Here is a 25,765-nt window from a genome sequence, read left to right as displayed (position 1 = left end):
TTTAACACTTATTTTACGTTTCGATATAGGTATATTTTGCATACATTATGGATAACCATGGTACATTAATCTTTGAATAATTTACTGAAAATAAAATTGATCAATTTTAATTATTGAATGAAGTCACTTCTATAGTTTTTAGAAAATTTGGTTCTTAAGACGGGCCACTTACAATATTTTCTTCAGCTTCCAAACTTTTTGCTTTTTAAACATCTTTTAAACATAAATGTATATTAATTTTATAAAAGTTATAACATTCTATAATGGCAGAAATCGTTTTTATTCCTGAAGGTTATTAGGATCGACAATTTTTGGAAATTATGAATGGGGACTTGGGGCATTTTTCACCTGTTTTAAAAATGGTGCTTTATATTAACCATAATAAATCAACAATTACGCATGAATACCATAATAGGAATTTTTTATTTTCTGGTGTCACTAGTTTTTCACTTTTTTCTGAAACAACTTCATGAAGAACAAGTTAAAGACAAGTGACTTCCCAGGATATATATTCACCGTTATTGCATCCTACCGCTCAATTGCGTTCAATTATACTCAATTCTTGTTCAAAGTACCGTTTGTCTTCTATAATTATAATAATAATAATAATTCGGGACGTAGTAAACAATTTTAAATGTTCTCGTATGCATTTTAACGGGATTTGCATTGGAATTTCGATAATATATGATCTGAGAAGATCTGAACAAAATCTGTTCCTCAATCAGCAAAGTTTCCAAGTTGGAACCAACGAAAAAATATTCAACGATAATTTTATTTATTTCTGGGATGGAATTAAATTTTTTTATTTATTTAATTAATTTCATTTCGGTTTATTCAACGTAGAATTTAGAAATATTTCTACTTTTTTAAGAGAAAATTTTTTTTATCGACTCCTACGAAAATGAATCGGATTTTCTTAACTGAAGAAATGTGGGTGGTTTGAGAATCGTTACTAGTTTGTAATATATTCAGTCATTTGAATAAGCGAATGTTAAATTTAAATAATAATTGATAAGAATTCCAAAAAAATGACCAGTTACAAGTAAATCGAGAAAGGCAAAGTTATATTCAAATGCGATAGGCAAATTTAAAAAAAGAGTAATTTTTTCAGTGCTTTGATATACCTTTTCTCTGAATTTGAACTTGTATTTTTTAGCTTCATTAATTCATTTTCTGAAAGTAATGCATATCTTATTGCAGAAATAAATCAATATTCTTACAATTACTTCCAATTATTTGCAAAAAAAAATATTCCAAAATTTATGTTTAAAACTTAACATGCAAATGTATTGTCTTATTTTTAAGAAAATACGTATCTTTCTTGAAAATCGAAAGAATTCTAAAGATCTTTATTTCGTAACTTATAAATCTACATTCTAAATGTCAAATCAAGTTGGGAAATCGCATAAGTGGTTGGGTTTTTTCTTTTTAGTTGTAAGAATATTACTTAGCGAAATATATTTAAAGTTACTGGATACACGTGGGCTCATTGGATAAATTGTTTAAAAGCTAATAATTTCAAAAAATTACTTTCTTCTTTACGAGTTTCAGTTACATTTTTTTCTGGAAAAACTAAAGAAAATCTCACAATTCTTTCTTTTAATTAACATATCTATAAATCCTAAAAGTGTTTTCTCTTAATACTAATTTACAAAATGATCAAATTGTATCATTGTCCTTAATTTGAGTCAACTTTTTGTAAATAAAAAATAGAAGAAGTTACAGACTTTTTAGAAATAATTGATTATTCTTCTTATTCAAAAATAACTTGTTGATTATAAGGAAAATAGTTATCTAATGTTAATTCTGTTCCATATTTTAAAGCCAATTTCGAATAAACATTCCAAACTTTTAGAACCCGAATTTAGAGCGAATGCGAAGGAGACAATTTTTGGTCCTAAAGTGTATTGAAGCGTTGCACAATGAAGAAACAGTATTGACAACTACGTAACTCTAGATTGAAAGTTACAACATTCACATCCTCCTACGTATATTGCAATTGTTTTTCCATTGTGCAACAATATAATCCACTTTTAGGTCAAAATTTGACACCTTCGGATTTAATGTAAGCCTATAAGTAATCTGAAAATAAACTGATCCCGTTTTCACTGTGTAATTATTGCAGCACTGTAATTGCCAGTTTACCAAATGCAATTGATCTAAATTACGGTCTACCTTTCAGTATCACGTTAATGATGCAATTAAACCAATTCTTGCGTTACCTTACCAAAAGCGTGTAAAGTAAATATCAATTTGCTCACAATGCTATTGAAAATTGACCTTTCAGTCTCCATGCCTAGAATCTCATCAAACAATTCGTCATTCATTTACAATAAAAAACTCTATTACTCCTACTTTCATGATCTATGTAAATTTATACAAAGGCGCATCAGTTGTAAGAACTTTGAAAGAACTAAATAGGAAATGCATGTTGAACTTTTCATCATCATCATCGTCATCATCATGTTCGTCATCATTATTTTCAAAAATCTTTTTGTTCATCCCGAAAAGACAAGATCAATACTAAACTACACAGATCCGAACAGCAAAATTTCTATTTCATAGGCACTTTCAATAGGTCCTAGGATTAGCATTAATTTATAAGCGAAACCTCTTCAGCAGAACAACAGATTAGGCAGAAAAATGGTCATTACTTCACAAAATTGATACATAGTTGAATGCGAAGTAGCATTTCCTAGAAAGCTAGAAGTTTATTAACCTTTGCCATACATGTCTATGAAAAGGTCTGCACATCCAACAAAATAACAATTTTCCTTTAGACGAGCTTTCACAGAAAACCACTGCATACCATTCAGATTACCAACGTATATCAAAATGATCAAATTTTAAGGATCCAAAATAAATTTATACACAACTACATGCATATCGATCGAGTGGCAGTCGTTATACTTTTCATTGAAAACTGTAGGTTAGTATTGACCGACATAATTCTTGTAAAAAAAGGAATGTTTTAGAAAATTTTGAATTTCAGTTTGGAGCAAGGACATGTATAACATTCGCACAAAAATGTACATTTACACTAAAGGAATAATTAAATTTTCAATTGAAAAAAATTAAGTTACAAAAAATTTTTTTTAACAGAACCGAGTAAAAACGCTTCGACTTGAGTTCGACTTGGTTATGCCTTGAGTTCGTCTCCAAGACATCGATGTCTGGCTGCGCCTCAAAACATGTCTTGATTGGAGGCAATTCAAGTCGAACTCAAGTCGAAGAATTTTTACTCGGTTAATAGTTCAATTTTCAATCAATGAGATGATTTGTCAACTATAATAATGAATCGTCAGCAAACAAAATGGTCTGAACAAAAACAAACGAATTTTTAATTAAATAGTTTATTTTTGAATCAAAGAGATAAATACTTAACTAGATGACTCATAAACTGTGAAAATTAATCTTTAAGAAAGAAGTTTAATTTTGAACCAAGTAGTTAAGTTTTCAACCAAAAATATAAATTTCAACAAAATTGTTAAATTTTCAGCCGAAAAATTTAAATCTTCATCCAAATAGTGGAATTTTCTACTAAAATAGATAAATTTTCAACTGAAAATGGGATAGTTAAATTTTGAAACGAAAAAATTCATTTTCACCTAAAAAGAAATTAATTTTCAACAAAGCACTTCAACTTTCAACGATATAGTTGATTATTCAAACAAAAAATGCATTTACAACGAAGAATTCAATTCTTGATATACCTTCTGAAAAATATTTTTATTTATAATAAAAACGGTCGAATTTAACCCCAGAAGATAAATTTTAAGCTAAAGAGTTGCATTTTTAATCAATAAATATTCTTTAGTCAAAAGAGACAGAGACAATTTCTACTAAATCGGGGAATTTTCAAACAAAAATGGCGAATTTGCTAAAAAAAGCAACATTTTTATTCCACAAATATGAATTTTCAACAATAAACTTCATTTTTAACTGGACTGTTGAATTTTGAAACCTTGAAATGACTTAAGAATAATGTTTTTGAATTTTAAACTATATAATTAAATTTCTAAGGAAATAATAGAATTTTAACCAAAATAGATGAATTCTAATCCAAGAATATAATAGTAAACTTTTCAACGGAAAAGACTAAACTTTTAATGAAAAATAGTTAAATTTTTAACCAAATAGATGAATTTTTAACTAAATGGATGAATCTTAAACTGGCATAGTAAAGTTTTTAGTTTTAAAAATTAATTTTCAAAGACGAATGTTTAACTCTGGCAATAATTCTTTCCTTTCTCAATGTATTTATATAGATTTCACTACTTCCGATTCTCACTGCTGGAAAATTGATGACTTTCTAGGAGCAACAATGAATGTTCTAGAACATTTCGAATTTCAGGGTGAAAAATCGAAATAACTAAACTCTATTACACTAACCATAAGAATGAAATTACCTTCGCAAACATTTAATTGTTCCCCTGCTATTTCAATTTATTTTTTTCGGCTAAGTCAGATTCAAATTGAGGTTAGAAAATATCGAAACTACAGCTCGCAGCGGCCAAGATAGTAGAAAATAGAGCGGAGAATTTAAAGTCCAAAAAAGAGAGTCTTAAAGTTTTTGCGAAAATGGTGGTTAAATGTGTTTTTATTAATTAAAAAGAAGTAAATAATTACGGTTTTGTACAGATTGACTCATTATGTATAACATTCTGTCAGAAGCTTTAAAAGAAAAATAGCCCGGGCAGAGCCCGGCTAGAACCCGCCTAGGAACTTTGACATAAAAATAGCCAAATAGCCAACAACCAATCCCGACTAGGGACATTGCCTAAAAATGTTCTCCGACTAGCCCCCGACTAGTGCCCGACTTTTATTGAGGCCAAGTAGGGCTATTTCTACACGGGATACTGTGCTTTTAACCTTATCTTGTATCGTCGAAGTTATTTGATATAAAATGATAAAAAATTGTTGATTCGGACAAGCTGGTTGCATTCAAAATCAATTATTAGAAAATGAATCATTTTTTATCTAGAGTATAAATCTATTGAAAGCGACTTTAACAGTATAAGCTTACACTAAAAGAGATACCTCGAAATCCAAATTCTTTTTTAAGTTACTAAAATTACTTAGATATCTTGGAGGGACACAATAGTGAAAGGCTCTAGACATACACATGGACGGTCATGACTTGGACGTGGCATAACAATTGACACTCGACAGTTGCTATTCATGAAAATTGATGATCGGCCATTGATCTTCAGTTTGATCATTTTGATGCGCATTTTCCTTTTGAAATAAAAAATCCGACATTTGTATAAAAGCGCTGCATATCATTTTGTTACAATAGATATTCAATAGTAACATCGGTGCAGGCCAATGTAAACTTGCGTTACGGAGTACATTTTTCTTCGACACAGCATTCGGCATTTCTCCCGAGTATTGACCTTCTACAGAAAGCAGAGAGAGGCCAGAGATCGAGTCGGACGTTTGCAGCAAAAAAATTACCAGATCGCATTGCTTCTTCACTCGGTAAGTGTACCGCCAGCCGAGAAGCGGTGTTTCCGGTTTGTCCGGTTTTTCGTCACGAATCGTATCTCGATTCCGTGGTAATAACGAACATCCGGAAGTGAGGGACGTAATGCTTACGACGGAAATAAATAGTCAAGTTAACCACGTTCCTAGCTAAACAGAAAATCACCCAATGTTTATGCGAATATCTCGTACACAAGACCGGCATCTTTTTCAATTCGAAAGGCAAATTCTGAATCTGATTGAGGAAACTCAAACTTTTTAAAATTGAGGGTCGTAATTTTAAGGGATTTGTAATTTTTAGGAATTCTGTCCGAGTGCTCAATAAGCGTAAAATGAAACCTTAGACTCAGGAAGCGATTTCAAATTCAAATCACTTCCTGGCTAAGGGAATATTCATATTTTTCTAGTCATTCATTTTTTAGAGATAGGCAGTATAAGTCGATGATATCTTAACGTAGGGAAAAATATTGCTCATTGAAAGGTATAAAATTTGTTTGTGGTAAATAAAATTTTTATTAAGCTTGAGGATAAATTAAAAATAAAATTCAATGAAATGTACTTTTCGTTATAAGGCATTTTTTCTGGAAATTAATTGAAATCGTGAATTTTATGAAGGGAAAGGCATAAGTTTTTAAGTGGTATGACTATTTTTTTTTTCTTTTTGTGCTTACACAAAATTGGGTATATTTTTACAAACAAGATTGCATTTTCTTTAAAATGCTAAGATAAGAATCAAGCTGGGAGAAATACATCCAAGTATTTTAGGGAAAAAATACATTTTTTAAAATGATTGTATGAATCATAAAATATCGAAGAATTACTTAAAATTTTTGTAGAAATGATGCCCTTGAATAGCAGAAAAGTTAAGTTGATTTTATTGGGACGTTAAAAGAGAAAGAGCGTATGAAGAGTTAAAGTACAAAACAAGATAATCAACATTCTGATTAAAAATGGGTTTATTGCGTCAAATATTATAAAAAATGTAATAAACATTGTGATAGAAGGATTTTTTAAAAATCTTTAATAAAACTTTTTACTATCATTTAATGAAATATAGGTATATTTTATTTTATTTTTTTGAATTTTTAGCCAAAAAATGTCATAGCGTGATATCACGATCTTTAATTTTTATTTTCTTGCAACAGAATTTTTTTTAGATAAAATCTTTAATTTTTAGCCAGCATCGCCATATATCCGTAGTAAGATTCTATTTTTACAATAAATTACAAATTCGAATTTTAATCCCTATTGAAAGCCGATTTCGCAAACCGTGAAATTGATATCTCAAAGTTCTGTCTCGACTTTTTTGGAATAAGCTAACTTTTAAACATAAAATTTTTTCTGCCCGTATTTAGGACCTAATATTTCGAAAACATGCTAAACTTCCTCGCTCATTTCTTCAAACTTGGGAAATTTTGTAATCAAACCTTTCTGGCCTCAATTTAGCAAGATCTCAGCTCGGGAGTGGGCTTTTGGTTTTCTCTTTAAATAGTTGCCCGTGAATTAAGGAAATTTTCTGTAAATGTACAGAATTTTCAACAATTATTATAGATTCATGCATATTTTTCCTGATTTACTGGATTTTCGTGTTAATTTAAAAACTTCATAATGAGAAATTGAAATAAAAAAAGCAGTCCCTGTTTTGAATAAAAATTTTATAAAAGCAAGCTCATGTTTTTCATTAAAATATCCCTTATTTCCAGCGTCATTTAGACAGAGGATAAAATTAGCATCCCTCTAATACTTCTTTTTTTGCTTCTTATTTATTATTATTCATTTAGTATCCATTTTATTGATTCCATTAAAAAACAGTTTAAATTATTAGATAATTTCCTGTTTTTAGGTTTATGCAATACATAAGACTTTTTTTTAGATTAAAAGTTTCACTAATATGTTTTTTACAGAACTGAATTGCAATTCACTAGCTTTTCGAAAGATTCCAATTAATTTTAAATAACTTAAATTACAGTGTTTTTGCAGACTTACCAGTAAAAAAAAAGAATTTAAATTTTAAGTACAAATGGAAAAAGCAAAATCAGCGAATAAAAACTGGAATTTCAGTGAATTGTCTTTGATTGAAATCTTAAAAAAGTAATTCTCAGTATTATTCCACTTACACAAAGACTGTTTTATGCATTTTTAAAAGTATCATTTCAACAGGCTAATAGCCCAATTTTCTGTAATAAAAGGACATTCTAAAAGTCTTTTCAAGCAATCATAGTCGACATGTGCAATTAAAAAATTAGAGGAAAGCATTCACCTTTACATAAGAGAGGTAAACTGAAATCGGATATTTTAGTGAGGAGGTAATTTTCACAAATTTGCATATGCACTTTCAGTATGTTGAAGACTACGTAATTCGGTTTCATCGTCTGAGTAGTATTACCCGGTAGTAAATCAATCAGTGCAAAAAGAATCCTCACATTAGAGTCACGCGAATCACCTAATAATGATCCCATGAAAGTTCCACTTAAAAACAAGAAGCTCAATTACAGCTGGGCAGGCATGATGAAGTGAAAATGCTGACGGTTATGGTCGTTCGATGATTACTGGAAAACCAATAAATTCCCAGCTCACCTATCGATCTTAATCCTCATCACAACTTATTTTTGTAGTATTTTGAGTGAAGTAATGAATTGAAAAGAGGTAATCAACCCCCTCGTGTTGTAAACATCCGCATTTCCAGAAGGTATGCACTGAATAGAGGGATTCCTATAGAGATGCAGGCAGAGGTGTAGAGACTGCGTGAGGGGTAAGCAGAGGTGTGGAGGCTGCGTGAGGAGCAAGCTGTACTTAAGTTAACGTTACCTCGATTCGAATCACTTATTTTGTACTGCACCTCGAAATACTCTCGCCTCATTTGAAGTTACGAAGAACAGACTGTACAAAGAGGAAAGAGAAAGGATACTTTACTTGCATTTTGTGTGCTGCTGACCAGCTCCTATACTTCTTATTGGTAATGCGCACGTGCGTGATATCGCGAATATAATAATATCCCCTATTTCAGTATATCTACACCTCTGAACAATGAGCGGTATATGGTAACGATCTATTAAGTCCTTTGTTATGCGAACGACCGACCTCTACACGTCATTGTTCGATGTTAGACAATCGCCGCATGTTATTACTAGTATCTAACTCTAATATATGACTCTTATCATATTAAAAAAAAAAATTAGTTGCAATTTTGTAGAGCGTAGGTTGGGCATTCGCACTGAGCTGCCAAAAGCGAATGCTGACATGCAAGCTAACATATATCAAGTTAAAAGTTGCCTCAGACAACTTTTTCATAGATGGCATATAACTGATAGAGTGGCCATGATCGAACTTTTAGTGGGAGGTTTCACGCCTCGTATGGCATGATTCAATCTACCTAAGAAAAAGTGGTGTAACGAAATGTCTCGAAAATCTTGTACTCATTGTTGTTGAAAACCTGATTGGTTTTAGATCGTTATTTTTAATTTTTATACCATTATTGTGGTGATATATTTCTCATTTCTTGCAAAAACAAATCGTATATTTTCTTTTCTTATAAAAGAATAAAACATAATTGCATTCTATAAAAAACATTATTTATTGCATGATGCAACAAAATTTTGTTTATCATTAATTAATGGGACATTCCACTATCTTTTTTTCTGTAGAAGACGACCCGGATGTCAAAAATCTTCTATCTCGACGGGGTTTCTAGAAAAAACAACGTATGACAAGAAAAGAAAAAAAATTTTTTTTTGCTGTTTCTGAAACCTTGTATGAAACAAATCAGAAATGCCAAAGGTTTCTAATGGAGCTGCAATTAAAGTCTAATTTATTTTCTACAATCATATTTGATCCAAAATAGCCTCATGTTTTTTTAAAGTTTTTGCAAGTGGTTAATATGACTTTTTTAATTTTTAATGTGATATTGAACATTAAATATTGAATATCTCAAAAATATTGACGCTAGAACAAAAAGACAGTTTCAGAATCAGCGCTTCAAAATAACGAAAAGAAGTAGCATAAAGAAAAAACAATTTTGTGACTTAGTGTTACCGTTAATTCTTAAATACCGAAGGCTTCAAAACTCGAATTTTAAGTGTATACCAGTTATTGAGATTTCATAGGTTTCAAAATATTTCAAAATATTTCAGAAGATATGTTTTTTTTAATTGTTTAAAAGATTTCAAACTTTCCGAAGAATTTCGAAAGATGTCAAGTTATTTCTAATTATTTCAAGTGATTCAAAAAGTGACTTCAAAAAATTTCTTGAGAATGTAAAGAATTGCAAAAGATTTTAAAGATTTAAAAAATCTAATCAAAATATTTCAAGGGATTTCACAGTTTTCCAAAAGGATTGCAAGTAACTTACAAAATTGAAGTTATTTCACAACTTCTTAAATAATTTTGAATGCTTTTTAGTTACTGATGAATATTTCAAGAGATTAAAGATTTCGTACAAGTTTTCAAAGTTTCTCAAAATATTTTATTGGATATTTGTTGAAAAACTTCTAATTTAGTGTTAAGGATTGTCGAATTATTTCAGAATATCCCGAGGGATTCAACAATATCACAGGACTTCTTTAAGTGATAACAGTGCATTTGAAGGAATTTCTCCAGCGGAAATTTGTTTTGGGACAAACTTGCTAGAAATGTTGCATTTTTTCAAATTCCACGAGGTTAATCTTGTAGGAATTATGTTCCGAAAAATACATGCTGAATTAAAGTACTGAAGGAAGTTTAAACGCGCTTTGATTTTTTAAAACTTTTTTGAGTGACGACTTTCAACTTGTGAAAATCCGAATAAGTTATATAAAAATTTGCTAGCATTTTTATGCCAACAAAGTTCTCCAAGAACATAATAGAAATTTATAACTTCCTAACGTTTTTTAACCTTCATAAGTAAAATACTGGGTAAAAGAATATTTTTTGACAATTCTCTGAAAACATTTTTTAAATATTTTAATACGTATTTCAGAGTCTAAACAATAATGTTTCATTTTCTACGGATCCAGAATTAAAACCTTCTAAAGATTTCTTAAATTAATTTTTCGCTTTCGGTTCTTTATAAATTAAGTAGTGAAGGGATTTTTACCAGAAACCTATGTCCATGTCTTTTCTATATTATTATCACGGTATAAAAACTTACGTAAGAAATAAATACACTTGTAGAAATGTTACGATGAAAATAGTAAGTTTTTACTTATGTGAGGAACTTCAATTAAAAAATTGTTAACGATAATTTAAAAAATTATAATTGGTATATAGAAATACAGGGGTCAGACATGCAGGGAAACTGCAGTAGTAAAGGAAGTTTAGGACAGACAATTAATTTTTTTAATTGATAGATACAGATAGGCGAATGATATTATATTTTTATCTAAAGTCATAATCAAATATAATATAGGCAATAAGTGCTTATTTTAATATAATAGATACTTTAGCACAGTAGAATTAGTAACTGTTTATGTTTTTTCAAAAGCTAAAAATGACGACCACAATATTTATGAGAAAGGACTATTATTTGTATTTTATTGACTCTCATTTAGTTTTTGGTTTATAAAAATAGCTGATGTAAATGGAAAAAATTTCTATAAAGGAATAGGACAAATTATCAACAAATAGTTCTTTTTTGTCTGGGTCTTTTATCCTCAATTATCTTTCAAATTCTGAATTTAATGCTTGAAGGTCTTATAAATTTTAAAAACATCCTACACCTTAAGAAAATTAGCTTCTTAGTGAAATCTAGGTTAATGGTTATTATAATTGGCAACTCAACCATTTGAATTCAAGAATAACTATATTTTGCTCTATTATAATAATTTTGTAATAAATATAGCCACATGTAAGTAAGCAATTTAAACACAATTGTTTTAGCAAATAGAAGATTATTCTACATTATTTGAAGTAAAAGCAAAAGTTTCGCACATAAAATGTTTTAAGTATAAACGTTATTATATTTAATTAAATAATTATAATAATTACATTGCTCATTTCAAGCTTCCATTAAAAATAAGAGATTTGAAGAGATTTGCAGTACTTACAAAACTATAGACGATAAGTGCAATCTTATATTAACTCACCTGCAACAAATAAATATATTTTTTATTATTTTTTGTAAAAAATAAATTACAAGCAATAGAGAAATCCTTAGAAATTTCTATTCCTGACAAAAAATTATAAAAATGAGTAGCTAAATACAAATGGAATAGTGGGATCAGTCTCGCAGAAACATTTGAGTAGAAAAGGCTGTTTTTGCCAGACTAAAACCGGCTACTCGGTTTCTGCTTGCAAAACCGCGAAGATAATATTAATATGAAATTCAAAAATAGAATAAATTATCCTGAAAAAATATCAGTCTGGCCGCAAACATAATTTTCAAAACATCCTGACTTTTTCCTGGCAAACTTTGTATTCCCTCTGAGTATTCATATTCAAAGACCAGAATTCTAATCTTGTGACTAAAAATTATAAATTTCGGTCGAAAAATATAATCGCAGATATTCGAACCAGAAAGTATTTTTATTTCAAATAAAAAGCAGTTTAATTTGGGAAAAATACGAATTGAAACTACGACCAAAAAAAGTTCCCCTTTTAACCAAATAAGTGAGTTTTTTAAAAGAGATTTAAATATGCAAACTACAAAGATTTGTTCTTACATAAAAAGACGAAGTTTGAACAGAAAAAATTAATTTTCTACCAAAAATGACGAATTTAAAAAAAAATATATGAATTTTCAAACTAATCGATGAATTATTGAAATAAAGAAGTTACATTTTCAACTTAAGTGATAAATCTGGATCCAAAAAAATAAATTAAAAAAAAACTAGTTTATTTTTTAACCAGAAAAGAAATTTTTCAACCAAGCAGATTAAATTTCAAAGAAACCAAAAAAATTCAACAAAATGGTTTAACTTCACCCAAGTATTTGTATTTTGTATGAAAAACAGTTGAATTCTATGAAAAAAGACGAGATTTCAAACAAAATAGTTGAATTCTCAACCAAAAAAAGGTTAATTTTCAACAAAACACAATAAATTATTGTAATCATTCTAACACAGAAAAAAACTGAAGTTAAATTTTGTTGCATATAAAAATTCCCGCTGTTAAAGTTTTCATGCCATTTGGCGAAAGTTTATCCTACGAAGGAATAAAAGCTGTCGTCTGCCACGGCGTCCTTAGCAGCAATGTGAAAACGGCAAAGTATGAGTGAATTCGAGCTATAAATTCGGACATCAGATTTAAAACAACACAGAAAAACAAAAGTTAAAATTTGTTGTAGGAAAGGCTTGCTACAGGTAAAAATGAAATATATTTCGGAGAATGTTTCACCGAGGTTAGGAAAATAATTCTGAACTCGTCGACTGCGTCACGCTGAAGTGAGAAAATTTCGGTAAAACATGTAGAATCTACAACAGAAAATACGAAAAAAAAATTTCTTACTAATATATCTCCTCCGAAATAAATTACACTATTGCAGATGAATTAGAACTTGTTTAATACCATTTAGCGAAAAGCACAAAAAGCAACTGACGAAAGATTATCCAGGTGAGGTTAAAAATCGCAAATTATCTGCGATTCATGTAAAGTTTATATTCCGAGGTTAATTTTGGTTGCAGTGAATCTTTCATCTGGAATCGATGTAAACTTTATCTCTTTTTTCTGTGAAAGGAATTTAAATAAATTATTTTCATAGAGAATTTCTCAAATTTTTATGAAGAATATAAATTATACTCTGAAATTCAATGTTGATTGTAAAAATTCAAAAAACTAATTTACTGTATTTCAGTTATTAAAAAAATGTATAAAATCAATTTTTAATTCATATTTGAAAATGTTTAATATATTTTTCTTGACAGTTATTTAAAGCGCGTCTTATAGAAATTTCCTGTCTTTAGAGAGAATGCAAGTTTTTCCCTGGCCTGCGACCACCCTGAACATTATTTAAATATCAAATGTCACTGAGATCTAAACATTTCACATTCTATTTTCTCACACCTCTCCGAACACGTGAGTAAAACCTGATCGATTTTCGCATCAACTTTCTTCCCGGTCATTTCGTTTCTTTTTACTCGTCGAGAATCGTTAACTAAGCATAAAAAAATTTAAAAAATTTTTGTCCATTGCTTGTTTAACGACCATTCAGAAGAAATGATTTACACTGATTTATAGCCAAATATTCCTGGATGCAATGTCGATGTACACGCGCCTTCTTTGAATTTAATACATGATTATATTCGAGTACTAGAAATAAAACGTAAGGCGAGATTGGGATCTTCATAAATGATTAGAGCCGAGAATAGAAAACTTCGTGGAGGTGTCTAAGCAAAGTCTAAACTATAGGATTTTCTATAGCGATAAAACCTCTAGAACAAGATTGTTAGCGTATCAGAGCCGGCTCAAGTTGATCTTAAGCTCCGGGCGAATCATGAAATCCTTTTTAAACGTCTTTAAATTACTTTTATACTGTAAAAAAATTTCTCTTAAAATTTTACGTGGCAAGTAATGAGTCATAAAGAAACGGATATAAATTACACAAATTCACAGAGCAGATAAACCCTTCGGGCCCTTCATCACTTCATAAAGGAATGCCTGCGCCTGGAAAATAAACTGTTTAATTAAACTGGGACGCTGAAAAAACATTGCAATGAATTTTCTGCTATTTTACTGTTTAATTAATTTAAATTCGATGTTTAACGATTACCGCGAAAAAATAATTTTTAGCAGAAAAACATAAACTAATTATGCCTCCGAGGCCTCAGAAGATCTGTTCTTGTTCTTTAAAGCTAATTTTATAGGGTAATACTGAACCTATTTCTTCACTGTGACAATTGCACCCTTTCTGATCACGTAAGTTTAATCTAAATTAATTTCATACGATGCTATTGTCATTTTAAAGCGTGTCAGCGGCCAGATATTTAAATTTTAATTATACAAAATTATTTATATTAAACTCACGTTGATCAGACAGGGTACAATTGTCACAGTGAAGAAATACATATAGTATTCCTCTGTAAAAGATTGAGACAGGTTTTTGTTTTAATTTACAAAAAATTATTTGTTTACAGTAATAGTAAAAAATCTAGTTTTATTCAATTAAAGTTTCGAAACATGGATTAAAAAATGCTTATAAATTGTAATAAAATCTTTCAAACTCCGGGCTGAGGCAGATTTTTTTCTTATATTTCAAAAAAATATTTGTTCGAAGGAATCGCTAAGCATCGAATACTAACTAATTTCAAAATGTAAATTTGTCAGATTGATATTGTATATTCTCCATAATTAGGAGTTTATAGGTTTCATTTTACATACAATAATACGCATTACGTATCAGATTTATTTTTATTTTACTTGCTTCTATTAGTGGCTCAAGTTCACCTCATTTTAATAAAATGGAATGTAACATTCTTCTCTAAAAAATACAAAAAACATATTTAAGTTCAACCTTCATAGTACTAAAGGTGAAGGTAAGTTGTATCAATAAAATGAGGTATTACAACAAAAATTGGTGCCTAAAATTTCAATGACTTTTCGAAATTATGCGTAACGCGAACTGAACTTGGGTCGTTTCCAATCCTAAATTCCATACAATATGTAAACTTTAAAAAAATAAAATTATAATTTGTTTCATTTATTAAGTTTAGGAAGCTGAATCAAGAAAACTTATATTTTATTTCTCATTTTTGCACTTGTGACTATAACATAAGGGACAATAATTTTATATGAAAAATTATATTTTTACTGTCTTCGAATGATTTTTCCCAATTTTCTTATTTAGAAAAGATTCTGCTTCTTTTTTTTAGAGTTTTTATTATTTATACAATTAGGCTCGAAATAGTGTAAATACGTTAAAAACAATTTTTCATTCAAGAATTTCTTAGCATATAAGGTCCATACTTGTGTGATGATATTGGTAATGTTTTCATTATTTTAATAAAGATTTTAAAAAAACAGTAACATTTTCAAGATAAAATTCGCGTAAAACTCACAAAATCTAAAAAGATGCATATCATACAACTATAAAAAAACGTATAAAATACCGATTTTCTTATATTTTGCACAATCTTTAGTAACAAGTCACATTTTTTCTAAAATAAACATCTTTTCTAGATCAAGGACTATTCTGTTCTATATATTTTTCAAAGTATTTCTTAAAAGCTGGGGCCTAAAAAGAATTTAAAATAAGGAATGGGTGCAGTTCACATTCTCATTTAAATTGACATTGAAATCTTACATTCACTTTCACACGAAACACTAGTCCTTGACCTAATTTTACGTATTTTAATGCAAAATCTTGGTAAAAATCCTGATTCTAGAAACTGAAAGACAAAATTTGCCAAATGAAAGGCAGGAAAATAAATTCTAGATTCCTATTTGAAACTTTAGTTGGTAGGGTCAGGATATTTTTAGATAACTTAGAGTCGACATTTTATGCAATTTTTTGCAAAAGTAACGGGGAAAAAATGGTTCAAAAATCCTTTGCCGGAATACGTAACATTTTTGGCAAAACAATGTATTTGAAAAGTAGATTTTTTAAGCGTTTTGAGCTATTTAAGCATCTTTAAAATAAAACTCACATTTCGGATTTAAACATTCATTAGGAGTGTCTATAGTCTAGTCATACCGAAATTTAGGTAAAAATCAACCATTTTACAGGCCTTGTTATTCGTACTGAAAAAATCCAGCTAGTCATATTGAAATTTTGGTAAATACAGCCACGTTCAAATTTATTTGGCAGTATCCAAATTAGTTGTTTATTTTATAGCATAGTTTACTATATGTCAGGCAATAAATGCTTATTTTAATTTTGAATAAGTTAATACCTTTTTGAAGATAGTTTCTATCCTGAAATTTAGTTAAATTTTATTTTATTTTATTCAGTAAATACAGTGAATCTGACCGAAAAAAAATATCTCTCACCGTTTTCGAGGTATCAAACTTTTTACACCATATTTGTTTCATCAACTTTGATTTGTTTAAAATTTACTTAATTCATGTAGTTTCAGGATTATTTGATGTTTAGTGCCCCCCCCCCCCCCATCAAAATGGTTTAAAAGTGACTGGGGTTGCCTTCGAGTCGGAAACACCCCTAAATCGTAATCGGTCTAAATTTCAAGGTACCCCGAGCCCTTTCCAATGGACCCCAACTTTTTTTTAGACACCTGGAAAAGGGATTCGGCGTAAATGGGGGGAGAATTATGGCCCTTATCCCCTTCATTTCCATCCCTTCCAAGGACCTTGATTCAAAATGCTCAACACTAGGATGCGTCATTTTTTTGTGAGCTCCTGGAAAAGGGGTTTAGAGTGAATGGGACAAGGTGTTTAAACCAAATTTCTCCCTTCTAAGGACCTATCTTTCTGAGATACCAGAGAATATCACGCATCCTAGAGAGAAAATAAGTAAAATCAATGCGTTTTTATCCAAGAAATTATTTTTTTGGGATGTTCCTGAGTATTTTTACCGATAATGAAAAAATCATAAGAACTTTAGAACTTAAAAATCAAAACGTTCCGCTTTTTTTTTAGATTTTGGAAAATTTTCGAGAGACTTGAGTTTTATTGAAATTATACGGTACATCCTGGATTAAAATTGTCTCAAGATGTATCAAAGTTTATTTAATTATCATTAAAACTCAAAACGAACATTAATTCTAACTTTTAGAGAATATATAAGTTATAGTCTCTCACAGTCAGGCTGCTTTTTATGAAATTATAAATAGATCGCATCTTTAATTACCATTTTTTTGTATGTATTACATCAACCTTTTTCTTTAAGTACCATGCTTGAGAATCCAATCGTTTGAAGTCAAGGTTTAAAAAAATCAGTTAATTTCACTTGTTTTTATATTGACCAAAAGCAGTTACCATAATTTGATTATTTAGTTTGTGAACCGAATTCCACAAAAAACAGCCTACTATGGAGACACTATAACTTCTGTTCTACGAGAGCCAGTATTAATGTTCTGTTTTACTTCCAAAGATAATTTTATCTACTTTTATCCATCTTAATGCAATTTTCATGTTGGTTGCACACTGGACAAGATATTATGGGAAAAGAAAAAGATTAAACTTTTTTTCACTGAAAAGGGGCCCTTCGCAAAACACGTAACACATTTTGCAAGAACTCCAGACTCCGCCCCCCCCCCCCAACCCCATTGCATGATGCCTTTTTCAGTTTTCTTAACCTCGAGAATTATACTTTGATAGACTCTTACTCTCCTGAAAGTATCACTTATTTGGTGAATCACTCCAAAATACCTTTATGAGGTATTCCTAAATTGATGGTTTAAGTTACTTAAGGTGGGAGGTTTTAATCAGAAACTCGAACAAGTTAAGGCTTTAAATGATTCCAGATTTCTGGAAAAGTTTTGAGTAAATTATTCTACTAATTTAGGGAATTTAAGGGTGACTGAATTTACCCTACATGTCACAAATTACCCCGTTTGATGGTACTTGTTCTTTTTGAAAAAATGACATAAGTTGCTGAAAAAACAACAAATTTCGAGTTACTTTAGAAGAGGGCCTTACTGTTATTTTTATGTTCCGCAAAGATACTCAGAAGGCGTTCAGGGTAGGCGTGAGTATCAACATTTCTGAGAGGACCAATTCTCGATATGTCGGAAATGGTAAGAGTTGCGCTTGTTTTGCCAGATTCTAGTTCAGTGTAAAAAAAATAAAATAAAATATGTAAGTTAAAAAAAATCGTAAGGGATCGACATTTTCTGCAGTTTTACCCTATTTGTGTTTACTGCGTGGAAAAGAAGCTTAAATTAAAATTGTCTTCTAAAAAAAATCTATCAGAAAATTATATTTTGTTGACTTCAACTAAAAAAATTGCCACCTGTTTTTCCATATTGCTGTGCAAAACTTTCTATGGCAATCGGATGACGCTAGATGTCCTTTTATAAATTTCGTGACAGTTTGCACGTCTGTCTCCTTGAGAAGTTGGAATGCGATCTTTTATTATCGAAAGTGGGATGCAGGATATTCGAAATAACGCACCCAGCCAGCCCTGGTGATAAAATTGTGGATTGGGCAAAAATGTTTCTCTTGCCTCTGGCCTGTCATGTCCACCGTCTCGTCGCCTCCATCGGCAACGAAAACTCCTTTCATATTTTCAATCTGCAATTACTGGACACCCAGAGTCACTTTATATAACTTCGTTTCATAACATTCGTCCAGGGTTACCGATGCTTAATAAAACGTCGAGGAGGCGGTAGGCATATGCGTATACACTATATACAGTTATACAGCCATGGACAAATCCGAAGCTTTAATATTAATTTAGGTCTTGCGAACGCGGAAACTCTTTTCTCGGTAAAAGAAATTGGTGACATGTATATGTATTTCTATAATGTGCCATACAAAAGTTTTAAAATCCAATGAATGAAAGAAAAAAATTTATACTGCAAATAGGATTATCTTGGAAGTTGCACTCTGCATGGATTTTATATCAAACTGTTGTAAGCATTTTCACTGGGTTCGTCACGTGGCCAATTATATTTTATTATATTCGTTGAATTCATTATTAGAAAAATGAATATACTTTGCTGGAATTTTCGTAAATGATTGAAATAAGAGAACGTTTGTCTGGCCCACTTGAGTTTTTATTTTAACCTGATTTGCGATTTTAAAAATTCGATCTTAGCTAGAGCACTGAGACCCTGTTCTCAGTTACATTCCAAGATACAGCTGAATAATGAGCACCAACTATTGAATACTATAAAAGCTCAAGAGGACCAGAGAAACGTGCGCTTATATATTTTTAACCAATTACCAAAATCTCAGAATAATATATTTATTTTTATTATTGTAATTCTGCCGAATATAATGAAATGAAATTGGTTGCGTGACAGACCATCACATGCCTCTAATTAACATTTTTGCTTACAAAGTACAATCTTCTATTTCATTTAAGCCTTTTGAGAAAATGCTTCTTTCGTAAACTTAGTTTAAATCACGAAAATTTCAAAATTTTATGATACAATGTGTATGAGAATATTGTAATTGTAACTAAAAATTACAAAATTTATAACTGAATATTTCCTCATTTATATTAAATTTACGAAATTTGTAAACTATTATGGCAAAATTTATCCTAATTTTACAAAACATTCAACATGAAACTTCTGAAACTTTTTGTAAAATTAAGACAGTTTTAAGGGAAAAACTTAGAAAGTTGTTTTAATAAAAGGCTTATTAAAATATTCTGTAGAGCGTATTATGTCTTGTTACGCTGAGAGAGAAATAATTCTTTTATTTTCAGGTTGCTACGTAACATTTAAAAAATCGTTAAGTTCAAAATTAGGGAGATACTAAAAAATATCAATTTTTACCCAATTGATTGAAGAAGAAAACCAAATAATTTCATTTAAAGTTCTTTTATTTTGAAGTCTACAACCTAAAATTGTACTAAATTGCCGTTTTTATGTTTTAAATCCTTTAATATAAATATTAAAATTGACCATTTTTTACTTTTATGATTAGATGTTCTACTTTAATTTACAGTAAATAAAAATCTCGAATATTGAACTAAATTAAGAAATCTATCCATGTGACAAGTTTAATTTTAAAGAGGTCCAACTTTAAATATCTTCAATTTTAATAGCATCAAGTACGAAAAATACAACATTTTATGTCTTAAAATCAAAATTTTGAAATTAAAAGCGTTTAAGGTTAAGGTTAAAATGACAAAAATTCAGTATTAAGCATTCATTAAAAAAAATTTAAAGCTGCAAATTACCAATTGAAAATCCTTTTGAAAAACGACAAATTAAACCTTACAAAAATAAATAATTTCATATTGAATCATTAAAAATCAAACAATATGTATAAAAAATATCTGGCTTTTAGCTACATGTACGAAATTAAAAGTAAAAAAATCCAAAAGAGAAATGTTTAAAATTGAATAATTTTGTAAACAGTCTGGAAGAACTTCAATTTTAATATTTAAACACTTCAAAAATTTTTGAACAAACTGAAAAATTTGAAAAATTATAAGTCCTAAAAATGAGAGATTAAAGAAATTTTGCAAACTGTAGATATAATGGAGCTACGAAAACTAAAATCGCCTAACTGTTTTGAAACTGGTTTTACATGAGCGACAAAAGCCTTTTCAAAATAATTTGCAACATATTGAGATAATTTTTTTGTAGTTTGAAGGTTCAGTTTAAGTACGCCAAAATAGTTACATACGCGTTTTATAATTTAATCGAAATTTCTCTCACTTAAAATAAAAAACGGAATATTTTTATAGATATTAATTATAGCTAAATTTAACTTCAAGTGTTAACAATTAGAGATACATTTTTTGGATTTAGAAAAACAATAAAATGCTTTCCATCCCTAATGTTCTAAAGTTAAATACTCTAATTATCCAAATATTTGACAACTCTTAATTAATTAAATTATAAGTATAAAATAGTTAAACCTTGATTTTTCTAATTAAATATATGTATATAACAAAAAAAAATCGTTTTCTACACGAAACAAAATTTCCATAAGAAGTTGAGTTATGCGGTATTAGTTCTGCATACCTTAATTAAATAATCTAGAAAATAGGCTTACAAACTGTAGGATTACATTTTTTATTTGGTGAAAATGTAAAGAGTTTGAAGTTAAACGCATTCCAGTATTTTTTACTAGTTCTGAAATAATTTTTTTCTACCTGTATCGTTAAACTTCGTAGAAAAAATGTAATTTAGTACAACTATTATTTTTTGAGAGTGATATTTGACATTATTTTATTTTTAATATTTTTTTAAATACTATTAAAAATTACCGTTAATTCTATTTTTAATTGAACGTAACTGCTCTTTTTATGAATCAGTAAAGGATGCGGAATTTTATGAAGGCAACAAGACTGTGACATCCTATGTCGACATTCCCTCCACACATCGTTTCAAGTCTGACTAATGATGGATTGTGCAATTTATCCGGGAGGAATCATAAAAAAGCTAAAATTCATTGAATTTTTAGAAGAATTTCATCGACGCATCAACCACGCGATGTGTGATTCAGAGAAAATTTTACCAAACTCATCACGAACCTGACCTACATTTGAGTTGCACGTGTGACAGTCGAACGTGTCTTCGGATTCTATGCCAACACTCACCAAGGTAAATAGGTTGTGCATGCATTGATTAAGAATAACTAAATTGCATGAGAGAAATCGTCGTTCATTTTTATGAAAGGCCATCATTACTATTTACAAGAAACGATAATTAATTACAAGCTATTCCAATTTTACTAATTTAAAAGATTTGATTTTCCGAAAAAAAGCAATTAAAATTTTCCTCTAGTTCAATCAGGGTGTCTTACTCACCTGAAAAACCCGGAAACCTGGAATTGTCAAGACATTTTTATACGTACTTGGAAAACCCTAGTCATTTCTGGGATTTCTTTAAGTCAGGAAAATTTTGTCTAGAGCATCCCGCCTGGAAATAGCCCGGAATACCCTTGGTACAACAAGGTTTCTGGTCGGGGACTGAGCGGGCTATGTTTGTTCTTTAAGAGCCTAGCCGTGCGCTGGTCGGAGACTCGCTAGGCAAAATTTATTTCAAAACCCCAGTCAATAATAATATTGTTAAACTTTGTTTATATCTTAATTACTTTTTCTGATTTCATTAAGAAATGGATGCGCATACCCGCATGGATGTTGCACGTGTGGAAATATATTGGGTGAATATCTTTTTGACACCACAAATTTTAAGGTTTCATGAGTTGAGACTTACAAACAATGCATTTTGTGACAAAAATTTGATGAAACTTTTTTGAAATGCGAACTGTTTTTTTTAAGGAAAAAAATGAAAGTTCCATCTTTATGAAAAACTGCAAATGTTCAGAAAAAACTTACATTTTATATCAATCTGTAACGTTGTAAAATAGTATAAAATAGTATAGTAAAATAGTATTTCCTGTCATTGTAAAAAGTTGTAAAATAGTTTAAAACGGAAAAAATATCACGAGAAGAAAAATCGTGATCGATTTAAATTATTTATTTAAAAAGTATTTGATTTATATTCCTGTTAAAAGTTCGTGTATTTTATATTTACATAGGTATTTACATAGGTATAGATATGTAGGTTCGATACCCCGTAGATTGATCTTTTTTAGTTCAAAAATCGACATTTGGTTGGAAATTCATGTATTTTGTTGAGAAATCGGTTTTTTTTTGTAGAAAATTAATATTCTTGTTTAAAATGCATCTTTTTCTTTGAAAATTGAAATATTTAAGTTAAAAAAGCATTACTTCGGTTCAAAATATAATATTACGGGTAAAAACTAAACTACTTAGATTTTTAGTTAAACAATCGTCTTTTTTGGAGAAACCCCATTTTTTTGTAAAAACTAAAGTCTTCGTATAAAAATGAATTGATATTGATGAAAATATAACATTTTCAATCAAAAATCTGGTGATATAAGCAGCTTCAAATTAAACTTATTATAGCACCCACATTTATTTTACTCAAATGTGCACTACATTTTAGATGTATGAAGTTTAAAGAAGAGCATGTTTTAATTATCGTTGAAAATAATGGATTTTAGCGAAAAATTCAAAAAGTAATTATGTTTTTCGTAATATTTATTTAAATAATCGATGGTTATAGCATACGTAAGAATATATTGCAATTTGATTTTTCAAAGCTTTCTATATTAAGACAATTAATTGAATCACTAGAAACTTGTACTATTAAGAAATTACTTCTCTGTTAATGAAGTGACTTTCACAAATAAAAAAAAACAGCTATTTAATTTTACATATGAATAGTACTATTTTGCAAATTTAGATCTTTATAAGGACTGAAAAAACAATTATTATAATAAAGTAGTAAAATTCTATAGATATTCCTAGTCAATTGTTACGAAAAATGCAAAATACTTTCAAAAAGACACCCTGTTAATTTGAGAATATTAATAGTAAATTTGGTCAGATGAACGCTGCACAAAATTAATCAGTAATTGAATGAGGTAATTTTTAATAGAAAAAAATGCAGAAAATTAAATTTCTTGCCAGTTGAAGCTTGGAAATATATACGAATGTGAAAAATAATCGAAATTATTTCCTGCGAAAAAAATAAACTAAAAAAAATCTGCAAGCAGTATAAAAATTGTTGAATAGTTCATGTCCGTTTAAGTGCCTGTTTTAATTCTTTTCACCACCCAAACATGATACTTTGCCGGCAATATTTTTCACGCTTAATTGATGCTTGAAGGTGGTTTCAAAAAGTAGTTACGACCATGCATGACTCGGACTCGCGGTCTGCAAATGTCAGCCACTTTTTGCTTAAGCCATCAAGTACCAAAGTTGCGTAAATTAGCTCAACACTATAATCCAACTAGAATTCTGCACTTTTTTGTCAGGTGGGAAAATAGATTTGAAAATAGTTAAAAATTTTATAATTAATTAATCTTTGTGACTTATGAGCCGTTCAATAAGTGTGAAATTGAGTTTCTGCAATATGAGGATGGCTTCAATATTGCCAGCTTTCTACTTAGTACTTAAGATTCCAAGACTTATAAAAAGCAACAAAGATTATTTTTCATGATTATTTTCTATCTATTGAAAAGAATTCCTACAAAATAAGAGAAGTCGGTTAAATATTGTATAATATATAAGAATTAAAAATAATAAATGCGCCTAAAAGGAAGAGTTCCGCTGTAAGGCAAGATTATATAATCCTTTCGATCGTTTTCTTGTTTTCTCGTGAATAAAATCTTTCTTTCAGAATCAGAATAGAAGGAACGAAGCGCAAAACAGGTCACGTTCTACAAATCATCATTAGTTTGCAGCGCGAAGCGGTAGATTATCCATGGACTGCTTCATGTGCGCACACCACGCCGTTGAGCCAAGAAAGAAAGTCGAGCAGTCGCTATAGAAACGTTTTCGAAAGACTTGGAGGCCATTGTGATCGAAATGAGAGCAATCGATATACGCAAAATAATATTACCTAACTGATTATGTACACCTTCGTGTGTCGAAATATTTTCTGTTTCTGTTCTTAGAACGCAATAAATTCCAACGTTTCTATTTTGCCCTAAGCAATGGCGATTTCTAAAACCTATCTTTTTTTAATCATTTGAAATTCGGACTAAAATTTTCAATAATTTAGACAGCATTCATCATTCAAATGTGTGTCTTTGCTTATATTACATTCCAGACTCAATCTTAATATAACTTCTACTATATTTGTTATGTAAGTAATGCAGATTCAAACTTACGTTAATGCGACTACAGTATTTATTCTATGCATTATTTACAATTATTTATTAGATATAAGGCGAGAGACGATAAAAGCATCAAATCACTTTACCATTCCTATAGAACCAAATATCTTCACTCTTCAGAGTGTTTTATTTTAAAAGGAGAACACGTTTACAAAGAAAAAAATGGAAGTGAAAACAAAAATGCAAGCTGGACAACTTGCCAAATTAGGAACCGGAAGTCGGCGCATTTGAGATAGTGTCGCTGAATGAATGATTAAAACTTCAAAAGATATCCCGGTATATCTGATTGTATAGGCGTGCAGGAAAGTCCACTGACAGCTCGAGGATAGCAAGGGATCTTGGTAATATCAAATTAAATGTTTAAATCAACAGCATTATTTGAGTTAGGTTATTAATTAAAGCATTTAATTAAACCATGGAATACAATAATAATAATTTTGGAAAATAAAATAAATTGGAAATGCTAACGTTAAAGGATTGTTTATAGCATTCTAGAATTTGTTATTAATTTCTTTTTGTATTAAACAAAGAGTGATGCAATAGGTAGAATGTTTTCTCTATGGCTCGGATTTTTTTAATAACTAAGTTTGTCAATCATAAAGTTTACTAAAAAATAGGTTATCTGAAGAATTCGACGTTTAATCAAGAAATTAACTTCACTTTCTCAAGAGACAAATTAACTGGAATGTGTCCGAAAGGAGATATCAAATATTTAGAATATTTTAAAGATGCAAAGAAATTTGATATTTTAGTTTAGTGAAATTTATAAATGCTTGATGAGAATATTCACAGTTATGTTCGGAGAGATTTAAAAGTTGATTTAAAAACGCATTTATGCAGCTTGAGCGAATTTATCAGAAATCCAAACACAGTAATCAACTTAAATAGGCAGACAATTATAGCGAATTAAAAAGCGATAAACGCGCTCTTGCAGCGTGAACAACGATCCATCAAAAATTAAAATCCAGGATAGTAACCAGAACATTTTAAAGTCCAGACTGCTGCTAAATCAAGGGTAAAATTGGCTTACAATAGACTTCTATAAAAAAGTGCGATTTTAGCTTCTGTTTAATGTCAT

At 29.7% G+C, this 25,765-nt stretch overlaps 1 protein-coding gene and 1 long non-coding RNA gene across 4 annotated transcripts in view; one reads left to right on the top strand and one right to left on the bottom strand.

Annotated features, from left to right (window-relative positions):
• LOC117167037 overlaps nt 1-25,765 on the bottom strand; it is a 196,575-nt gene that overhangs the window by 165,049 nt on the left and 5,761 nt on the right. The window lies entirely within an intron of this gene.
• On the top strand, nt 5,262-24,378 carry LOC117167038. The gene is made up of 3 exons (XR_004466348.1): nt 5,262-5,481; nt 21,290-21,578; nt 24,189-24,378. It is a non-coding gene; the product is annotated as an uncharacterized LOC117167038 (long non-coding RNA).

The sequence above is a fragment of the Belonocnema kinseyi genome, chromosome 2, assembly GCF_010883055.1.
Source record: "Belonocnema kinseyi isolate 2016_QV_RU_SX_M_011 chromosome 2, B_treatae_v1, whole genome shotgun sequence".
Classification (NCBI taxonomy): Eukaryota; Metazoa; Arthropoda; class Insecta; order Hymenoptera; family Cynipidae; genus Belonocnema; species Belonocnema kinseyi.
Note: the sequence above shows the minus strand (reverse complement) of the source record. Positions and strands in the feature narration are given on the sequence as shown.